Raw genomic sequence first — 23445 nt, 5'->3', positions numbered from 1 at the left:
GTGTCATTGGGGAAGATTCTGGAAGCTTCCATTGTCTGTCCACCTCGCGGAATGACACTACCATTTGTCATTTCCCGCTCAGCGCACCCTGGTAGTGCATTTAGGTGCGTTGCAACGCACCTAGCTAGTGTACTGGGGTGCTATGCAACGCAACTAGCTAGTGGAGCAGCTGAAATGATCCTGATTTGACTGATTCTGAGCATTTTCTGGTGGAGAACTTCTGGGAGAAGCTGTAATTGGTTGACCTTGTTCCTCTAGGGGTAGGAACAACACTTTTAGGGACTTAGGATCCCTTGGTTTATGGACATTTCATGCTTAGAGCTGTAAGGCACAAAAATGTCTATAACAACTGTGTAATCCCAAATTTGATCAACTTGCCTTCCTTCAGCGAGTTTTTCAAAATCTTCCTCAAGCCCGACCTAAACTATGCATTTAATAAGATCAGGCACCTAGCCTCCTTTCTACCTAGTGGAACCATGAAATGTGCAAAAACTTGAGCCTACTTTTCCTCTCATAATTGCATAGAGCTTTCATCTAGTGTCTTCCCTTAGCTGAGACTCATTGATCCTAGAAAATGCGCAGATTTGTCCTCTTTGGTCCCTCTACTGCCTAGTCCCACCTTCCCTCATAAAACTGTGCAGAACTGACTCCCAAGGTCTCACCTTGCAGCTACCACTAATGATCTCAACTGCGCAATCCTGCCTCCCAATGGCCTCTGCGAAATTTTTTGCGGCAGTGAAGATTGTGCTCCAAAGTTCCTTAGTCAAGTTAGAGCTATTCTCTATGCATTATTAGTGACCAATCTCCCTCCCTATCACCGTGAACTATGCAATGCATAGTTGTTGGGCCCTCATCCTAGCCTTCCATCAGTCCTAGGCCCAATCCATATATAACAATTCATCATCTTAGACTAGGATGTTTTGGATTTGATGTCGTCCCATCATGAGTGAATTGTAGGAACATGTACACTATTAGATCACGGCGAGATGATGAAGGATATGAAGAAGGAGCGAGCATGCTAGAAGACTCACTTATAGTTGGATGGATGACATAATCTCTTCGAGAGAAAGAAAAGGGAACATATGCATTCAACAACCTTTCAAGAAAGATCACTGAAGACCCTGCAACATCAAGCCATGTGGAGGAGAAAAGAAAGCACATCCAAGAACACATCCTTCACTTAGTAGAAACAACAACTTGACATTGCAACAACAGTAAGACAGTCTGTGTCAGAAGTGTCATGTCAAGTTGTGTCATGAGCTGTCAAAGGCCACATCACTATTGTGGGACATATCTATTGTAAATTGAATGTAACATAAAGTGAAATTCCTATGGACACACATGAATATGAAGAGTCATGTCAATTGAAAAGTCATAGGAAGTTGAATGGTCATGAGGGTAGTCCAAGGGTCACAAGGGTCAAGCATCACCCTTGGTTATATATGTTGAGAGATTAAATTGTAAGATTAAATCCCTTAATATTAATTGCCAACCCGGGGTTTATAAACATGAGTTGCCTTGCACTTTCTTCGTTCAAGGTTAAATTAGAGTTTTAACATTTCCTTATAATGATTCGTGGAGTAATAAATGCATTAACACTTACAAACATTTAGCTGTCAAAAGCAGACCCAACAATCAAATTTAATCTAGAGATTTCAAAAACCTTTACAAACTCTAGCATTCAAATCTGAACTCAACAAACTACTAAGATATGAATCTCAAGCGATAAAAATGGAATTCTACTCACACAAAACCTTACTCAATCAAACCCTCAAATGCTGGTACCAGACCTTCTATTTGTAATAACAGTTTATTCATCACTCAGCAAGCAATCTGTAATGATGGTGATTCAATCCTTAAGAAGACAAACAAAACTATACTAATAACCATTCAATCCTTAAGCAATCTACACAAACAACAATTCACTCCTGAAGCAACTAAGCAGTCTATAACAATTCAATTCTTAAGCAAACAAGCAATCTATACTGATAGCAACTCAATCAAACAATCGATCTGTACCTAATGGTTTGTTACCCTATTAACAAAGATTTGAAAGTTAAGTACTGATCTGGAGCAATCACTCTATTCTACTCTATCACTCACTAATTTATTGTTATTCTCGTAATCAAGTAATCTATAGGTCTTAATTTTGATGAAAGCAACTCAAACACTCAGCCTATTGAACACCTAGAAATTCAACCGAACATTTCCTAAGAAACTATACTCTAAACCATTCTATAATCACACCAACCCTTACTCGCAGATAACCTTACTTGGATCCAATGTACTGCTATTTAAAATCTAATTGACATCTGACTCCTAAAAACTGGAATCAATCACCTCACAAAGCAAGGGAAATCGTTTATCTGGACAACTAATAGAATTGATCTTCACACGAAACAAGGGAAATCCTTTATCTACTAAACTTAATGAAATTGACCAACACACAAAACAGGGGAATCATTTATCTATTCTAAACTAACAAATTCACAGTTAACAACTAATCATCAAAAGAACTAATTGGTATGCTATGTTCAATCCATGCGGTCCACTATGCAATCCAAGAGTCTATGTATCAAATGAAACATAGGTAAACGACAGTAAACCATCCAATATTCATGAAAGCAATATTCAATCCAAATAACTTGAAACTAGACTGAAGGTATTACAGAATTTAAATGATCAACGAGAATTATTTTATGTGGTATTGCCTGTAAAACAATTCAAATAAAGAGTCAATCTGATCTAGTTCCTGAGGGAACGAAGAACAATTTGATGATCAGATAAATCTCATTCTAATTAGTTCCAATTCACTGAATAGAGTTAAATATCAAAGTAATCTCAGCACTCTCAATGTATAGATAATTCGTCTCATTCATTAGATGATCATGTAGCACTTCTCGGTTGATTATAAATCAATGTGATAGCAAGCATAACGTTGTTCTGAAATCAAAGCAAGGATCACACAAAAGTTCAACTGTGAATTATGGAAAAAAAGGAGTTAAAGAACATCAATGCATCTACACTCTTTTAAACAACCAAATTAATGCATTTCACTTGCAGCAAGCCAAACCAAACCAATTCGTAATGAAGGTAAAACTAATCGTGAATAGTCACAGTGTTTTTATCCTGCAATATACAAAGGAAACCTAGATGGGTTGGGCCAGCCACACCTGGGAGCTAGATAAAATTACAGTAAAGAAAAGATCTCAAACACAATCAACTAAATATCCTCAGCAATCCATCAATGCTTAATCCCAAATTCAAAGCAGAACCATTTCGATATTATTAAAGATGAGTTATGGAATTCACGGCAAAATACTTCACTGTTTTAGAACTATCTTGACATATTACATCCCCTGCATTTTATAGGCATTTGATTAAAGTTAAACACTGAACTAAAAATGGTGATTTATAACAGTCTAACAAGTCGACTCCTCCAGAGAAAATAGGTTCAAACGGTTGGCCTGAATTCATCCAACGACTTGTAACCAATTCCCAAACTTGGTGCCGCAACCAAAGAAAATAGAACGAAGATCTTGGGATCAAATACGCTCATTGCAAGGCTGGTGACATCTCATCATCTATAAGCGTGACTTCTTATCCATTGCATTGTTTGAGTACCGAATCTAAATTTAAATTTTGAGTACAGTAGTAGGGAGCCATGGTACACCAGCTGCTTCTTTCCGTTATCCTTCTGCACATCTTGCTGAGAAGTCTACACTTGGTCATAATAATTAGTTAGTTTTAGGAATCAGCTACCTATATCTACTTAAATCCACCAACAAATAGCAAAATGTAACCATAAAAAGATTTACCTCAAATGGGGATTGGGACCATGATAGGGTAACAAAATAACAAGGAAATAGGTTCCATAGTGTTAAAAAGAGGTCAAAATGGGGATTGAAAATGGTATTAATAAGAACAAAACACAGGATCAACATCCTCCCACGCCGATCCTGATGCATGCCCTCATGCATCCAACAAAAAGGAGATTGCATTCAACTGAAGAAGACTGTGGTCAGAGACCAGCAGTCTTGATTAAAACCTCGATCCCTTGTCTGATAGGTGGCGAACACTTTTGAAATTGCAGTGCTAATCCCTTGGCATTCAACCATCTGGCAGGCTTGTTTCGGGCTGCTTTCCACCTCAGAAGGTGCTTGTTTTTCCTTGCCAAGGCATCATTCTGGGCATACAGTTTCATATTAGAGTCCCTTACTTGCTGATTCACATCTTTTACAAAATGAAATAAGACCTTGTATTTATTTGCTTGCTCTCTAAGCTTGGCGATTATCTTCCGCAGCTTGATAAGCCTGATTTTTAAATTTTCTTCAGCATCCAGTGTGGGGGCTTTAGTTGGGGTCGTTGATTGCTGTGAGGTACTTCCTCTAGGAAATTTGCCTCTTGGTTTCTTAAATGATGACTGATGCGGAGTAGCATGTGTAGTGTCTTTGCTTGTTGTCGATCAAGTGGGAGGCAAAGCCTCTAGATCCTGTGCGAGTTCCTCAGGGATTTTAAGCTTGGTTGTAGCAGTGGGCTCCTCCTCAAGGGCCGTTTTTTATTGTGGAGGATTTTCATCATGGGAGGATGAAATAGGAATATGTGTGAGGTTGGTTCCTTCAACATTTGTCTGCAGGGTAGGGACCATGCTGCGAGTCTGATGGCATCCTTGAGTTGAGGTTTCAGGCACGGGAATTGGGGGAGTGTTGTAGGGGGACAGGGGTCGCTGGTGTTTAGCCTTAGGAGTGGTGCTTTCGGGTTTGAAGGAGGGTTCTGTTGGAGATTCCAGAGCGTTTCTTTCTACCATGGGACTTAGTTCCAGCTGGGTGGGTTTTTCCCGATCATGTTTCCTTTTTCGTTGCGAGCCTAATGGGATTTCCACCAAACCCTTCATTGTGCCATCTTTTAAACTATTTGCAGTTGTATGAGGGGGTTTAGAACCAAGAGTAGGGGAATGGGTAGGGGTAGACACAGACTTGGATGGGGGCATTGCATCATCGATTTTTAAGGAGAGTCCCACTATGCATTACCTGCCCTTAGTTTGCGTCTCTTGTCTAGGGAATGCCTCAATGAGGAAGTCCTCCCATGACCGCTTCTGTTTTATTAAGCTCAGAAACTAGTAAAATTTTAATTAAACTATGATGATATAATGCAGTTTCAGGCTTCTTGCCATGATACTATACACCCTTTTCCATTTTATGCAAGATTAATCTTAAGAAATAAGGAATGTTTAGTGTCCTATCTTCATTAAAATGAACCATGAGCCAAATATGATAAAAGAATAGAACGAAAAACCTTCCCTCACAGGTCACGGAGCGTTGTAACATTGTCAGGAGTGGATGCCATTGGTTCTCTATGTAGTTATGAAGCACTCCCTTTGCCCAACTAATTGACCAATAGGTCAGTTTCAAGAACATGGTGCAATTCGGTATTTCTAACTAGCCGCCCTTGAAAAATAACTCACCAGTAGCTGGTAGCCTAATAGCCTCGCTTACTGATTCCTTTGTGACACTAAAATTAAGGTCGCCAACTTATGTATGCTTGTGATTAAAACTTCATGCGAACGAAATTGCAACTTGATCGTTATAGCCCTAAAACTTCCATAGAAAAGTCATCCATCCTTTCTCCTCCAGAATTCCATTACATTGTTCATATTCTGGGCTACGCAGAAATTGAACAAAAGTGGGTTCATGCCTATCTGCTCCCATGGCGCCTATGTTCTGCTGAAATTCCTTTTTTTTCAATTGACTGTGTTGTTGGTCCCTTATTACTCCTCCACCCATGCTCACAATCGACCTCTATTTTAATGGCAGATGAATGACCATTGCAATGATGGAACAGATACATGGGATCGATTGCCATGATGGTGATAATCCCATATTCGACTGGTTTAGGGCCTGGGCACTTGATTGCAGTGTGTGATCCATGGATGGAGCATGTGAGCATCTCGGCTGTGAGACGGTGCATATTTACCATGATGACAGAGGGTGTCATGAAACAATAGTCAAGCAGGTGAGCAGTCATCATAGCAAGAATAGATCATGGTGGTGGTGGTGATGTCTTATTAGCATGCTAGAGGATAAGTGTTTATGAGATCAGGAATAGATAGATGAGGGCGTAGGATGTATGATCATGGTGATCATAGGATAGATTCAGAGGCATCCCTCAATGACTAACATTTTAACTACTTGTCAGTTAAACTTAAGAAAAATACAAGTGCGTACATTTACCACTTAAATGATTTGTGTTGAGTGTGCAATCGATGTGCTAAAGCAATGCCTTCTCCAATTACGTGCCTGCTGCCTTGATTTTGGAGAATTTCCATACTCTACCTTTGGCGAGTTGAGTACTGATTCCATGAATTTGTACTTAACTTGGAGTAAGCTGGTAGCCTCAATTGTTCCTTGAATGCTTATGAAGACAGGCCCTGACTCATCAAAACATGTTAACACAAACAAGATGATTCTTTTTATGATACAAAAGGTTTTCTTGCACATCTTGTGATAGCACTGTGTGATTATAGGCCCCAATTTTTAGGCAAGATCTCAAGACCCTCATATGCAATATGAGTTGCATTCTGGACAGAGCATAGAACATAGGCCTTTTAACAGAAAATGAAACATCGTATTTTGATCAAAACATGAAACATAGGTATCTTGAACAACATGTGGAATCAAATTCTGAGATCCTCATAAAAGAACAACTGAAGCTGGACAGAGTATAAGATATTGATTGTCTGTACTGATTTCAGAACCTTCAGATTGAATGTCATAGACCCGGCTGCTCAATTATTTCAGAAAAGGAGACTACTTATCAATCCATGGATTTTAACCAGGCCTGGAATGATAGTTGCCTGGGGCATTTCTTCTTTAGGGAGCTGGAAATGGCTAGAAAGAGAGCTCCAAGGGGGCTTATTTTCCGTAGTTTATTCCTTTGGGCTCGGAAAACAATAATTCACAACCCAGAGGATCCCTATACTACTACTACCTTATTATTTTAGCGAGCTTAAAGTAGTTAGTGCTTGAGGCATTCTTATTTAGAGAGTCTGAATTGCCCAAGTAGACTCCACAGGTTTCCTTTCCATAATCATTTCATTGAGCCTGGAAAAGAACAATTCTATGCTCAAGGAATCCCTGGACTAATACTGGTCCATTTCATTTACAAGCTTGGATTAGTCGATGCTCGGGAGCTTCATATTTAGAGATTCTGAAGGCTTCCAAAGGAGACTCCACCAATTCCTTTTCCATAGATAATCCACCAAACCTAGATAAAGGAATAAACTTACTTCTGGTGGATTCCTCCTTTATTCTACATGGGTTGTGGGGAGGACTGCCTGCAGATATAAAAAGTGACAGCCCACTGGTTTACTTATATATATATATATGTATGTATATATATATATATATATATATATATATATATATATATATATATATATATATATATATATATATATATATATATATATATATATATATATATATATATATATATATACATATGTAAATAAAAATAACTAATCAACTAAACCAGCAAGGGGCTGATTATTGGCATGAATTAGCTCCAATCCTGGATCCTCTCGAACTTCCTGCAAAAATTGATCACGTGAAAGTGGTTTATGATAAAATTTAAGCTGATGGCCATTTACTACAAAAGAAATCTTATCATCATCGATAGTACAAATATGAACTGAACTGTTATTAAAGACTTCAGTTACCTCATACGGTCCTAACCATCTAGTGAAAAAATTACCTTTGAAATGCTTAAACTTACTATCATATAACAAGGCCCAGACACCCGGATGGAAGATTTTCTTCTTAATAAATTTGTCGTGCCATCAGGCTCTTTGGTCCTGTACTAATTCAGTTCTATGTTAGGCATGTTGTCGGATCTCATCAAGCTCATTCGATTGCATCAATCTTTGTTCTTGAGCTTCATTTAAATTCATGCCCAACTGAGCAATAGTTCTAAATGTTTTTACCTAGAATTCGTTGGGCAAGAGTACTTGTTTACCATAGACTAATTTGTAAGGTGTGTGTCTGGTCACATTCCTCTAAGTGATCTGGTAAGCCCAAAGTGCTTCTGGTAACTTTTCTGCCCAGTCTTTGTGATGCAGTTGAATTATTTTTGTAAGGATAGATTCCAACACTTTGTTCGTGGACTCCACTTACCCATTAGCCTGGGGGTGGTAGGGGTTCGATTTACGATGCTTAACTTGATATTTATCCATGAGTGCCTTTACTAACTTTGATGTAAATTGGGTTCCTCGATCAGTGGAAATTTCACGAGGCACCCCAAATCTCGTAAAGATGTCATCGAACAAAAACTCTACTACTACCTTCTCAGTGGTAGCATACAATTCTTTTACCTCCACCCACTTGGTACCGTAATCAATGCATACCAAAATATATTTATTCTTGTTTGACATTGGTTAGATGGGCCCTACGAATTCCAATGCCCACATCTCCAAAAGGTTCAATAGCAATTTGTGGTTGAAGAGGCATTTCATCAGAGGCAATTGGTCTCCCCATTCGTTGGCAAGTGTCACAACTCAAAACAAACTTCTTGGCATCTTTGAATAGGGTCAACCAATAGTATCCGATATGGAGAAATTTATATGTTGTTCTTTTGTTAGCAAAATGGCCACCATAAGGGTCATTGTGACTGGCACTTAATATATCATGCATTTCATCTTCCTGCACACACCGCCTCATAATCAAGTCTGACCCTGTATAAAATAGATCTCCCTCGATCCAGGAGTAACTAGCACTGCGCTGCATTATATTGTGCCTCTCTCGAGCTGATGGGTTTTGAGGTAGTTTTCCTGATACCAGATAATTGGCAACATCACCAAACCAAAGAGTAACAGTAGAAATGGCAAATAGAGCTTCATCTAGGAATTCGTCGAGCACTGGCGTTGGCGTGCTTCCCTGCGTAAGATTCAAATGAGATAAGAAATTAGCTGCCAAGTTTTCTCTTCTAGACCTATAAATTATAGTTATATTGAATTCTTGTAGAAGCAACAACCATCTAGTTATCCTACCATTAGTAATAGGTTTATTCATTAAAAATCTAACAGCAGAATGGTCGGTAATGTCTAAAATTTCCTATAGCATGCACAGCTGCTAACAATTCTTTTTCAGTAACCATATAATTTAATTCAGCAGGAGAGATATTTTTGCTAACAAAGTAAATGGCATATGGAAAGTTATCTTCCATTTGTCCCAAAACTGCTCCTAGTGTAGTGTCCAAAGTGTCTATACAAATATGAAAAGGTAAGGACCAATTTAGCCCTCTTAGAACCGGAGCGGTAGATAATCTCTCTTTGAGTACCTAAAAGCCTGTTGACAGTCAACATTCCATAGAAAGTTAGCATCTTTAGTTAACAACTTGAATAATGGTGCTGCAATTCTAGTGAAATTCTCAATAAATTATCGATAATATCCTACGTGCCCTAAAAAACTTCTTACCTCTTTTTGCGAGCTCGGAATAGGGATACACGAAATTACCTTGATTTTTGTTGGGTCAACTTGAATCCCTTCAATTGAAAAATGATGGCCTAGAACAATTCCCTTAGTTTGCATCATTCTACATTTATCGTTGCTAAGGGCTAGATCGGCTTCTTGACAACAAATTATTACCTTCTCTAGATTCCCCAAAGCTTGTAGAAATTCATCCCCATAGATTGTGAAGTCATCCATATAGACTTCCACACAGTCATGGATCAGATCAAAGAAAATGGCAAGCACAACTCTTTGGAAGGTGGCGGGGGCGTTACAAAGACCAAAGGGAAGGACTTTATATGCATAAGTACCCCATGGGCATGTGAAAGTAGTCTTTTCCTGGTCTTCTTCAGCTATCTGAATTTGATTGTACCCACTATAACCATCTATAAAAGAAAAATATTTCTTACCTGAAAGCGTGTCAAGAACTTGATCAAGGAAAGGCAATGGAAAATAATCAGGCAATGTGGCCTTGTTTAATTCTCTGTAGTCGATGCAGATTCGCCACTTGCCATTCTTCTTTTGAACTACTACCAAAGGTGACACCCACTTACTATCAGAAATGGGGTAAATGAAATCTGCGACCAAAAGTTTCTTAATCTCCTCTTTTGCAATGTCTTTTAATGTTGGGTTCATACGCCTTTGTGGTTACTGAACGGGTCTCATTTCTTCATTCATGTAGATATGTGGATGCAAGTGTCTAGATGTATACCTCTCATATCCAAGTAATCCCACGCGAATGCTCCCGTTTATTCACGAACCACACTCATCAACTGCTGCTTTTGTTCTGCAGTCAATCCTGTACCAATATGTAAAATTTTCCCTTCGAATATTTCCACAGGTTCTGTGGTGAGCTCATGGCTTCCCCCATTGTTGCAAATGAGGCAAAGACAACCGGGTGGCAGGTTTCCTGAAACTCATCACCAAACACATGCTAATAACCATTAAAAGAGATAGGATAATTGATACAAGAGCTATCTGCTAAAAATTGTTGCAAAACATGCTCATTAGAATGCTCCTGGAGACCTGTATATTGATCTAATGTTAACAAGGGGAACATGCAATCTTCGTCTCCCTATGGGTTTTCGAGCCATAATGGTACTTCGGAAGCTATCTAAGCAGGTGGAAAGATGGACAAGGTTTGATTGTGAGAACCATTTGAAATAATCATTTCCCCATTCTTGCATCCAATGACGGCATCAGCAGTTGCCAGCCATGGCCTTCCCAGGACCACAGGGTGTCCAGGTCTAAAGGTTTTGGGAGAAATGACTACAAAATCTATACGATATTGCTAAGAGGAAATAGTGACTACTATGTCCTCCAAGGATCCTATTGGTTTGACAATGGATTTATCTGCCATCTCTAAGAGGATAGGGGTGGTTTTTAGTCCAGGTAGTTGTAGTGACATCATTGTTTCATAAGTCATTGCATTTATGGCTGCCCCTAAATCTACCAGGGTGTTAGGCAGAAGTACTCCATTTATTTCAATAGTGACAATGGGATTCCCAGGGTCATTGTATTTGGTAGGCATGTCATAGATCATTGTGGACATTTGGCTCATGATTTTGACATTTTGGTTCTTATTCCCCTTTCTTCCTAGCTTCTTAATGCATAGGTCCTTGACAATCTTGTGTATATGGCAATGTCTCTAATTGCTTGTAAAAGTGGGATTTTAATACAGACATTCCTAAGTTCATTTTCTAGGTCATATTCAAGCAGGACTTCCTCTTTCTTTACTATTAGTCTTTCCGAGTACAGTGGTTCAGGTGATTCTTTTTCTTTCTGTTGTTGTTTTTCATCTTGTGAATGATTTTCAGATGACGTGGTTGTTATCGGGAAAACTAGTGTCTATATAGAGCTGCTAGTCCCACTAAGGCTGGTAGCTACCTTAGAAACAAACACACTAAAAACTACTTTCGTTTTCCTTTATGAGAAATAGATAAGAGAAGAATAAGGAGACCAACCTCTGTCTTGCGCTTGGTTCCTTACTTGATTCCTCTCTCTTCTGGTAGGTCTTTGCCACTCGCTTCCTTGTCTACCCAGCTTCAAGGAGTACCTGTAGAATCAAAGCAGCATAACACTATCCAAGAACATAGATCTATTATCATAAACAATATAGGATTAGATGTACATTGACCACACAAATTCATAAATCATCAATCATACAAGAATGTGGAGGAAAACTTGAATAGCTTTATTGATAATCAAGAAAGAGCAAAGAGGATTACAACCAATTGTTCTGACCCAGCATCATCCTCTCAGCAAGAAAGCCCTTCTTCACCTCATGAAAAGCTTAGATCACCCAACACTATGATATTGCACCAAGAAACCAACAGCACTTCATTACAAGATACAAAATTCCAGCCTCTAGATCTATGGGATGAGGGATCCATATATAGATGTCTGCAAGGGAGGTGAGTCAGCTTTTGAGATTTGATTAGTGTCTTCTCTCTGATAGTTCTTGATTCCACTTAGAGATTGATGATCTCTTACTCATCCCTGGTCAAATTCAGAGAGGCAAGTGTCACAGGAGAGGTTTCTGGAAGATTCCATGCTCCTCCACCTTGCGGATTGACCTTTCCATTCGTCCCTTCTCGCCCATCGCACCCCATAGAAGGGTATTTTGACATGCATCGCACCTACTGTGTGTATTCAGGTGGGATGCAATGCACTTTGCCTATGGAGCAGGTGAAATGGTCCAATTTTGACCAGTTCTGAGTAGTTTTTCATGGAGAACTTCTGGGAGATGTTGTAATCACTTGACCTTGTTCTTTTATGGGTTGGAACAACACCTTTAGGGACTTAGGAGCCCTTGGTTTATGGACATTTATGCTTAGGGTTGCAGTGCCCAAAAATGTCTATAACAGTTGCCCCCTAAAGCATGAGGTCGTTAATCTTTTGATGTCAGGTGAAATGCTTTATCATGAGGATCCGAAGTTTTTTCGAGCTGGAAGGCGACCTGTAATAAGATACAATACAATACATTATCTTCATACTATTTTCATGATATAGCTGAGGCGGGCATTCCCATGCTCAGCTTTATAAATTCATTTTCATGTACACAGGACAAACAATCGTTTGAGTGTAGACTGATGATTCTGGTAGAGCCATCATCCCTTAGATTGGATGATTATCTGTGTAGCAATGATGTACATTTGATGTCTTTATTTTCCTGAATATATATCGCAGCCCGGATGGATGAAACTAGATCCGGGGTCTTCAATCTCGTTCGATCTTCACTCAAAAGTACATGTCGATCCATGTGAGAGATGTTCTGGAGTCGAACATGGAAAGACATCGCCTGATTACCAGCCAATGATGTAAGCTGTTAACAGGCACAAGAGGAATCACCGATAATGATAATGATCCTCAAGGTACTGCAGTACAATTTACGTGGTGTGAATAAGGTACTTGGCATCGAACACCATGCAAAATCTTTCAGTCGAAGGCCATCGATGTAAACCTGTCGCCGGAAGTGAGAAACTTGCCATTGAGGCATGCAAGCTTCAAAGTACTGAAAGGGTTGTTCCTATATCAACTTCTTGGATAATGAGCTGATGTCGGCAAGAAGAGATCTGTCATAGGAGGGCCTTAGTGAATCCCACATCAATGACACGGAATGGAGCAAATGATTTTAATTGAGGTGAAAACGATCTGGTGATATACGGTTCAGGGTGGCGGTCATGAAAGAATGGAGCGAAAATGTATTACAGTGGGTGAGACACAGGTGAATTCTCTGAGCGACTTCTCTTGAACATATCGGTGACATTGACATGATGGATTGGTAGCATTAACCCCAAATGTGGATGGTGTGATGGAACCATGGTGATGTGACTAGTGAATGGAACAACCCAACCCAACTTGGATGCGGAGTGAAAGTGTCATGTTCAAGAGCGACTTGCTACCAACAAAGTTTCTTCAAGTTTTCTTCCCAATTTTTCCCCAGTAATTGCTGACCAGTACCTCTTTATTTTTTTCAAGCTTGAGGAGGATAACATATGCTTGTTCTATAATTTTCCCTTCGGGCAAACCCATCGCTATGTTTTAACGAGCCTAGCGATAGTGAAACTCGTTCTTATCTGTTATGGACAAGTTTGTCGCTATTAGGTTTTAACGAGTTTAACGACAAAGATAACTCGGTCCTTTTCAATTTTAGAGAGTCTGAAAAGGGACGTAAAAGAAACTCCAAAAATCCTTTTTCATCATCTAATCCTTTAAGTCCGAAAAAAGTATAAAATAATACGAAAGGGATGAATTTTCGGTAATTTTAACGAGCCGAAAAAAACAAGCGTTCGATCTTTTTGTGTAATAATCCCTCAGGTCCAAAAAGATTAAAATCTAAAGGAGGGATAGCATTTCCGGTCACTTCAACGAGCTGGAGAGGCCAATGGCTCGGCAATCTTTTCATATTTTACGAGTCTGTTGAAAATAGCTTAAAGGAGACTAATTTTTTGAGGAACGAGTGATAGATTCGGGTAGCAGCTGATTCCAGGTAAGGTTTGGAATTTTCCAATCACGGTAGCGTCACAAGGATGGCTAACAAGATCACTCTTCACAGCTGTTCCTCAAAAGGGGTAAACAATCAAGTGGAGGTGAATGATCGGCCAATACAGAGTGGAGGTGATGATGAGAACACGACCAAGGCTTCAAAGGCTGAAGTACTACATTCACGATGGTTATTTACCGGAAATTGGTTCATTTTTTATTTTAAAATGAGCTTAAACGCTGGGGGAAACACTTGCTCATTGCTTATGTTTATTTTTTAACGAGCTTGAAGTCCGCGTTAAAACTGCTCGATCCAGTCGCATAATAAGGATGTCTCATCTAAGATGCCATTTTTAAGAAGCTTGCACCTTACAAAGCTTTGCTTCGCATCCTTTCTTTATGCAAGTTAGGAAATGACCAATCCTACGAGTTTAAAGGGTTAGAGGACCTAAAAATTTAAAAAATAAATGGTCTCTCTTTGCTTGCGTGCCAAAAGGTTTGCATGCCCCCAGGTATAGCTAAAAAATTCCAGGTTACCAAAGATTGTTCTATCCGTGTCACAGAAAAAACACTTCCTCGGCAATGTCTACCGAAATAGACAAAGGTGAGTGGCGCAGACACCTCCGCTCACATAACTTTGACGAGGGAATCTTATTCTAGCCTAATCCCATTTTCATAAACAGATGGGTGTGTCAGACTAGTCATATATCCTCCGCGGAAACCTACACTATACCCAAGGTTTTCCTGCCGAAGCAGACCAGGGTGCATGCCCCCTGGGTTTCAATCATGTCCTCTGAATCACTAGCGTTCATCAGGAGGGCAGACTGGGGATTGATGAGACATTCCTTGCGTGAAAAGACCATTCAGGGTTGGTATATGACTATTTGCTATGTGTGAACCGGGGAATGAAACCTGGTCTATGAGCTTGACCACTCTTCCTTCTTGTGGAAAACACATTACTCTAAAGAGTGAGGAGACAATGGCTCCCATGCAATAAATATATTCTCGTCCAAGGAGTAGATTATAATCCAGGGGTCCTTGGACTACCATTACGTTCATGTGAACAATTTTCCTTCTCAATGTTATCGGCACATCCGGAAGTATCCCTAATGGTCGACTGGTTCGTTTGTCAAAGCCAGTTAGATTTCTCATTTCAGGCAAAAGCGATGGCGAACCAATCACTTTCCAAGCAGTTGAGGAAAGGATACTCACAAAAGCCCCTTCATCTATGATGGTACTGGCCATGACCATTCTATATGTTTGAGCAATGATTCGGAACGGTACACTAGCCGGTAAACGGGGTCTGCCTAGTAGATTCCAGTCAAAGGAAACAACTAGGTTGCTTGGAGGTGGGACTGAATAGACGGTCGGATACGACTCTGACGAACTTCCTTCCTGCGGTAAAGGAACGGGTAGACTACCCCCATGTTCATCGAAGTCTGTGCTTACAAAGAGAATTTGAACGGTGTCGTTCTTGTTCTCTTCGGTGACTGTATCATCTGAAGATGGACCCTCTGAAGACAAGACCGGGTCAACTGCCACCTCAACCTTTTGACTTTTGTCTGGTATGGATTCAGATGGTTTATCTTCAATGATAGACACTTCAGCCGACCACAAGGGTGTGTCAGCCGGATTTTCAACTAGTGACGGACTAGGCAAGAGTTTTTTGTATCCAGGAGGAAGCCGTAACGGTGAAACCGGACAGTCGTCCAAAACTCTTTTAGCTTCGCCTAAGAAGGGACAACGGTGGATGGTATGATCGCCTTCACACAATGTACAAGGAAATTTATATTTTCCTTCTTGTCCAGGGGCTTCACTTTCACTAGTTGACGGTGTATGCTCAACATGATCGTCAGAGGTTGATGACACCGGATTGTGCAAATGAGGAGACCAGTCCCTTAAGATCCGAGGGATGCAAGGACAATCTTGATGATAGTGGTCTCCTTTGCAAATGACACATGGCGATTTAGGCCTGGTCGGTGCAGTGTGTGGATTTTCGCTAGACGATGCTTGGTTACCCCTTTTCGCCTTTGGCTCCTTCTTCTTCTTCTCTTTCTTCTTCTTCTCCTTCTTCTTCTTAGTTACTTGATTTTGGGCTTTACCAGTTTCATCAAGCGAAGAGGAAGGAGGAGAGGAAGAATTGGATGAAGTAGAGGGTTGGGGGGTAACTCTAATATCGTTTAGTTGCTGACTTTATTGTTCAGAAATTACGGTGTTCTAAACGACAGAAGTTGAGAAGAGCCATATGGGCAAGCCGATTGTCAATCCTAGAAGAGATAATGTGGCCATATGGGGTGCACCAACATCTCCCCGAGAGGAGAAGGGACTAGGATTTCCTCCAAGGGGAACTCCTTGGTTGGTGTACTCCATTTTTCTCAACTTAAGATCAACGTAGGAAAGGTGATGATTATTCCGTTTAAAATAAATTTTAGACGCTTTGACACAACTTGTTTTTTCAATTTTTAAGAGTCGAGAAAAAACAAAAGATGACTCTAGTCGCCTTTGATTTTTAATGAACCTGAAGTGAAAAGTGCTCAGATGGACCTTTTTCGTTAAGGAGTCTGAAAAGGAACGAAAGGGACTGCTCTGGAAATCTAGACAGAGGGATTACCAAACCAATCGCAAAACTGCAGAATACTTTTTATGGTACGGCAGTCAATCTTCCCGAATGTTGTGTTCTGTGCATTGCGATCGATATGGCGGTAGACACGGCTTCCTATGGATAAAGGATAAAGCCTATTGTGGTCTCCCAAAATATACTCGACGGTACGTGGGAGCACAAGTCCGTACTGGCACTTATCATCTCAAAGTGGAGGAATCACCCAACCAACAGTGAAAACAATAGTTACCAGGCTTTACGACGCCGGAATACGTCTCTAGCCTAGACTTCTAGATGTTGTGCGTTAGGTTCCAAAGCATTTTTAGATTCATTAAATTTATTTTATGGTTGATCTTGCTTAAGAAATTTGCCTTTCAGGTTCACCGCGTGATGTAGATGTACAATTCCTAAAATGCAATCTAAGATGATAAACAGTCGTTTAATCTTCTTTTTGCAATGAAAATCCTAGCTACTAAGGAAAGAGAGATGGCGTTCTTTCAACAAAGAGCAGAGAGCACACACTATATGCACTGTCCTAAATCAAGCCAACAAACATTCTAAATGCAAATGCACATGCATGTATTTGTTTTTAGCCTTCTTAATGTGTGAATGATAAAAAGAAAGCTAAGCGCAAATCTGAATTATTTTCCAAAGCGACAATTACTAACAAGTTTCTTTTCAAAACAAAATGAGGACAATGACTACACTTTGTTATTTGGAATGGAAAACTTGTTTTCGACACTTGAAAAACTACTAACTCAAATCAAATACAAGAGTAACAGTGTAATCGACTATCAAGAACAATCAGATTCTCTTCTATGACTGAAAATGACACTTACGACACTTTCAAATCAAGAAACGACAGTACAATTACGCTACTTATTTGTAAATGAGAACTGAAAATGACTCAAAAATACATAAAGACATTTACAGTTCTTTGCACAATGGAGGTGGAATAATAGCAAGGAAATGGGTTCCAAACTGAGGTGTACTGACTACAGGCAGCAAAACTCCTGAATAGAGCTGAAAAGAGTGAACACAGAAACAAAAATTTAGGAACAAGGGCTTGTCTGATCAGCGCACCTGTAACACAGTGAAACTGAAATGCAACGCACCTACTACACTCGAGAAGTGCAATGCATTTGAAGTTCACAGAACAGACAGTGCCCTGGACTAGGGACGAGACTTTGATTAGGTTCCGGGTCACAGTTTGCATTTCAGTTCAGGGATTTAGGCCGAGCAAGTGGTAATCAGTAAATCAATCACAGGGGTAGATCTAAGGAGGTTACTAGAGCCACCACGAGGGCAATTACAAAGCTTGTAAATCAATCGTTTAATTCATAAACAAAACCCGGAGATTGACTAAAGCAGCGTTGATCTACTTTGCACTTGCATAGAAAATGCAGTTCGAAGGCTAGCTGGCTTGACTTCAGGCTCCGTCTATAAGTTTATAAAGTAAACAAATGTATATGAACAAACAATCTACTCGCTCCCCAGCGGAGTCGCCATTTTGTTATTGGGAAAACTAGTGTCTATACAGAGCTGCTAGTCCCACTAAGGTTGGTAGCTACCTTAGAAACAAACACACTAAAAACTACTTTCGTTTTCCTTTATGAGAAATAGATAAGAGAAGAATAAGGAGACCAACCTCTGTCTTGTGCTTGGTTCCTTGCTTGATTCCTCTCTCTTCTGGTAGGTCTTTGCCACTCGCTTCCTTGTCTACCCAGCTTCAAGGAGTACCTATAGAATCAAAGCAGCATAACACTATCCAAGAACATAGATCTATTATCATAAACAATATAGGATCAGATGTACATTGACCACACAAATGCATAAATCATCAATCATACAAGAATGTGGAGGAAATCTTGAATAGCTTTATTGATAATCAAGAAAGAGCAAAGAGGATTACAACCAATTGTTCTGACCCAGCATCATCCTCTCAGCAAGAAAGCCCTTCTTCACCTCATGAAAAGCTTAGATCACCCAACACTATGATATTGCACCAAGAAACCAACAGCACTTCATTACAAGATACAAAATTCCAGCCTCTGGATCTCTGGGATGAGGGATCCATATATAGATGTCTGCAAGGGAGGTGAGTCAGCTTTTGAGATTTGATTAGTGTCTTCTCTCTAATAGTTCTTGATTCCACTTGGAGATTGATGATCTCTTACTCATCCCTGGTCGAATTCAGAGAGGCAAGTGTCACAGGAGAGGTTTCTGGAAGATTCCATGCTCCTCCACCTTGCGAATTGACCCTGCCATTTGTCCCTTCTCGCCCATCGCACCCCATAGAAGGGTTTTTTGACATGCATCGCACCTACTGTGTGTATTCAGGTGGGATGCAACGCACTTTGCCTATGGAGCAGGTGAAATGGTCCAGTTTTGACCAGTTCTGAGTAGTTTTTCATGGAGAACTTCTGGGAGATGCTGTAATCAGTTGACCTTGTTCTTTTAGGGGTTGGAACAACACCTTTAGGGACTTAGGAGCCCTTGTTTTATGGACATTTATGCTTGGGGTTGCAGTGCCCAAAAATGTCTATAACAGTGGTGGGTACCTCTTCCTGGATGATGACAACTGATTTTCCTTTGTTAATTGTCCTTCCTGATCGTAATTGATTTTTGTTTATAGGAATGGCACTGATCATGTATGTAGGAAAGGGCTAAATATCTATGTTTCTCACTGGTTGAGGTAACCTATTGTGATTAGGGTTAGGTACAGGTTGTGCAGGAAGCAGTGTTAGTCATGGTGGGTTTATGGTAGTTGGTGCATGTGAAGATGATGTGTTTGTAGGCGTAGGTAATAATTGATGTAAAGGTGGTGGTGGCAGCGTAGGTTGTTGATACATATTAGGGTTATATGCTTGCTAATAGGTTTGTGTGGCTGGATTGTATGAAGTACTTGGCATGTTTGGATAGGGCGCATAGAATTGAGGTGGAGGTTGATAGTTGTTGGCATAAGGGTTTGACCTCCAATTCTGGCCCCAAGTAGTATTTTTTGGTTTATGAGAAACCCAAGGAGGGTAGGATGCAGGAAAGGTCCATGGCTGAGTCTAGCCATAACCTTGAAGATTTGGATCTGAGAACACATTCTAACTTTGGCCTCTCCAGGTGGGTCTCTTGGTTGCTTGTGATTGGTCGATAGTTTCAACATTCCCCTTGTAGATGGCTTATAAGCCGGGAAGTGATGGGCACTTCTCGGTCAGGTGTTCTAAGGTACAGGTCCCACAGACCTCAATGGTGTTTAACAAACACTCTGTTTCTGCATGTTTATGCCTACACTTGGGACAAAAGACTACCATGGCTGCCTTCTCGGCTTCCTGCTTTTGTTTAATTTTCATGGTGTCTAGCTCGTCACTGATTGTGTTTAGGATATCAGTTTTAAAATTTTCTAATAGGTTCCCCAGCTCGACTCTTGTAACAGCATTAGCCGCAGTTTTCTTTTGCACATAGTCTCTAGATTTTTCTCTAAGTTCCCAAAGATTTTTACCTACTTTGGCTTGGCTTCTAGAGTAAGTATGACATAGCTCAATGGCTTTAGCAAATTTATTTTTATAAATTTCTCGACCACTGAGAAGGTTTAGTGTTTCAATACAATCATCTCTCAACCCTTTTAGGAAAACAGTTCTGATAATATTTTCATCTAGGTTGGACCCACGGGATTTGTGGAAATTGTATAAGAACCATTCAAGATACTCTTCTAGATTTTCGTCTTCATTTTCCTGCATCCTAAGGATATCATTGATGTTCCTACTCTTACAAAATTCTTCATATTTTTTAATAAAAACTGATCTCATGTCATCCCATGTGTATATAGTGTGTTGCCCTAGACTATGAAACACCTAAGGGTTGCATCTTTTAATGTGGCAGGAAACAGTTTGAGTTTATGAGCATCGTCATAATAATTGTAACTACGACATAGAATATCAAATTAAAAAAGAAAGGAATCAGGATCTTCAGATGATTTACCGTAGAACAATGGGAGAGATGTCATTGGAATGCTCTTCATTGTGATGTCACATGTCACATCTAAGATAGGGAATCTGAAGATGACTTCTTCCTCGCCTTGGTTTCCTCCTCCAAAGATATTCCCATTGCGTCAAGGGCTTTCTCCCTCTTCCTGACATTCTTCGTTGTGTCTGTCCTCTCCATCTAGGTGATCCATCTCTGCAACCAGTACCCGCTGAGGTTCGCTGATTATGGGATGGACCAAGGTTATTGGAACATGGTTGATGTTGGTTGATTGCTTTTCCACGAGGTTTTTTTGTTCTACTGGTTCCTCTACAGAGTTCTCGTAGATAATCTGTTGAATGATCCTTTATCCTCGATCTAGGAATTCCTGGTCTGAAACCACGTTAGTATCAACACTTCCTCCTTCTTGTCTCAATCTTGCATATCGATTAGCAACGGTGAGAATAGGTATATTAACTGATCCAAAAGTTGAAGGAAATCTAGAACTAGAAATAAATCTACCCTTACTGTCCCTAGGTCTACCTGCACTTCTACGCATAAAGATAAAGGAAATAAAAAAATATTCAAGGACAAGCAGTTATCGGTGATCTGAATTGGATCCTTAAACATTTCCATGACTGTTTCAAATTATGCCAGGCTTCAAAATCTTATGAATAATAAGCTTATCAGAAATGACCTCTGGACAATGGCAATTTGTGGCCAGCACGCAACAACGAGGACCCTCGGTCAAAGTGCGCTAACTCTTTGCCCATGGAGACTGCACATGAATGCAAATTGGCAATCGGAAGCCCAGATCCAAAAACAGAGGCAGTTTTTGATATGCGATTAGTGTTAATTGTGTATCGCAGGGCAAAACTTTCAGTGAAGGAAAGCCTCGAGTGCTCGGTCACAAGGAAAATAGGAAATCATGTGGAAACCATCAGAAGGTGAGTCCCACGCCCAAAACTGGCAAGATATTGCATGCACTTCAAGCGGTAAGCAGGTTTGGCCAAGTTCAGCGCGATGCCACACATCGGGTGACATGCGTCCAGCGGATGAGAGAGAAAATCGCTTACATCATGTGAGTAACGGTCGAGCAACTTACCTGCACGATATAGACGGGGACCGTGGGATCTTGAGGCTCCAAATCAACGGCGGAGAATCAAACTGATGGAAGACCGAATTTGACAGGGAAATAGACTAAGGTACATGAGATTTGGGGTCTGACATGACCGATGAGTTGGTAGAGGAATCAGTTTCGCAAGCCATCTTGGAGCAACGGTAATAACGACCATTCAAAGGGAACTAACACTCAGTTCGTGAGGAAACAGGTGGCCACCTCTCTGTGAAGCGTTACACAACGATGATGACGCAGAGCAGGGGAATTCTAGTAGACAGAGGTAGGTGATCTAAAGAGCTGGGAAGCGAAAATGAACAGTCAGGGAGCAGATTGGCTTTAAGCCACTAACAGACAAAGAGCAGAGGGGACAGAAGTACAGAAAGAAGTGAATTGCAGAGAACAGAGAAGCTAAGCTGACCTGCAGAGCAAGGGTAGCATCAAGCAGACAAAATAGAGAGAGTCTAAGAGTCTATGAGCTCCAGAGAAGGATTGAGAGGTTCAAGCAACTCCTCTATGTATTCCTGTCAAGTATTGAGTACCAAATTGGACTCATAGCACTGAGACCATTTGAGGTCGAGATTCAGTAAGGGGAGTCTGTGTACTCCAGAGACTTGGGGGATCCACGTACAATCCTACTAATCATTCTCTATTAATTGAGACTCAAATTGAGCTCCTTATTGTAAAATCTCTACTTTAAGACACAATAGAAAGGCCACCACTGAAGGCTGGACCAGGAGATGTAGCCTAGGAGGATTGGGTGAAATCCGCAATAAATTTTTTATGTTTTATATGTTTGCTTACTATGTTCTCTTACTGTTTCAAGTGCCTGTGTATTTCACAATCTTATCGATCCATTGCTTAAAATAACATAGGCACACCCTAGCACATGGGTCTGTAATACCTTCATTAATTAACTGAGATCATTCACGAGTGATTTTCAGATCAATTGGTTAGACTTTGGAGCAACCCCAACAAAAGTGGATGTGTGGTTCTTCACTCACGTCTTACCATACTCTCTTCGCCCTTTGATAGTCCTGCAATATCCTGAAACTCAGATGATAATAATTACCTGAATAAGAAATGACAATCTCCCCGGCAACGACGCCAAAATGTTGAGAGATTAAATTGTCAGATTAAATCCCTTAATATTAATTGTCAACCCGGGGTTCGTAAACACAAGTTTTCTTGCTCTTTCTTCATTCAGGGTTACATTAGAGTTTTAACATTTCCTTATAATGATTCGTCAAGTAATAAATGCATTAAAACTTACAAACATTTAGCTGTCAAAAGCAAACCCAACAATTAAATTTAATCTAGAGATTTCAAAAACCTTTACAAACTCTAGCATTCAAATCTGAACTCAACAAACTATTGAGCTATGAATCTCAAGCAATAAAAATGGAATTCTACTCACACAAAACCTTACTCAATCAAACCCTCAAATGCTGGTACCGGACCTTTTATTTGTAATAACAGTTTATTCATCACTCAACAAGCAATCTGTAATGATGGCAATTCAATCCTTAAGCAGACAAACAAACCTGTACTAATAACCATTCAATCCTTAAGCAATCTACACAAACAAAAATTCACTCCTGAAGCAACTAAGCAGTCTATAACAATTCAATACTTAAGCAAACAAGCAATCTATACTGATAGCAACTCAATTAAACAATCGATTTGTACCTAATGGTTTTTTACCCTATTAACAAAGATTTGGAAGTTAAGTACTGAACTGGAGCAATCACTCTATTCTACTCTATCGCTCACTAATTTATTGTTAT

The sequence above is a fragment of the Pinus tabuliformis genome, chromosome X, assembly GCF_031772625.1.
Source record: "Pinus tabuliformis cultivar Carrire ecotype Pingquan chromosome X, CPIR1, whole genome shotgun sequence".
NCBI classification, from domain to species: Eukaryota; Viridiplantae; Streptophyta; class Pinopsida; order Pinales; family Pinaceae; genus Pinus; species Pinus tabuliformis.
The sequence above is the reverse complement of the archived record's forward strand: the minus strand, read 5'-3'. Positions refer to the sequence as shown.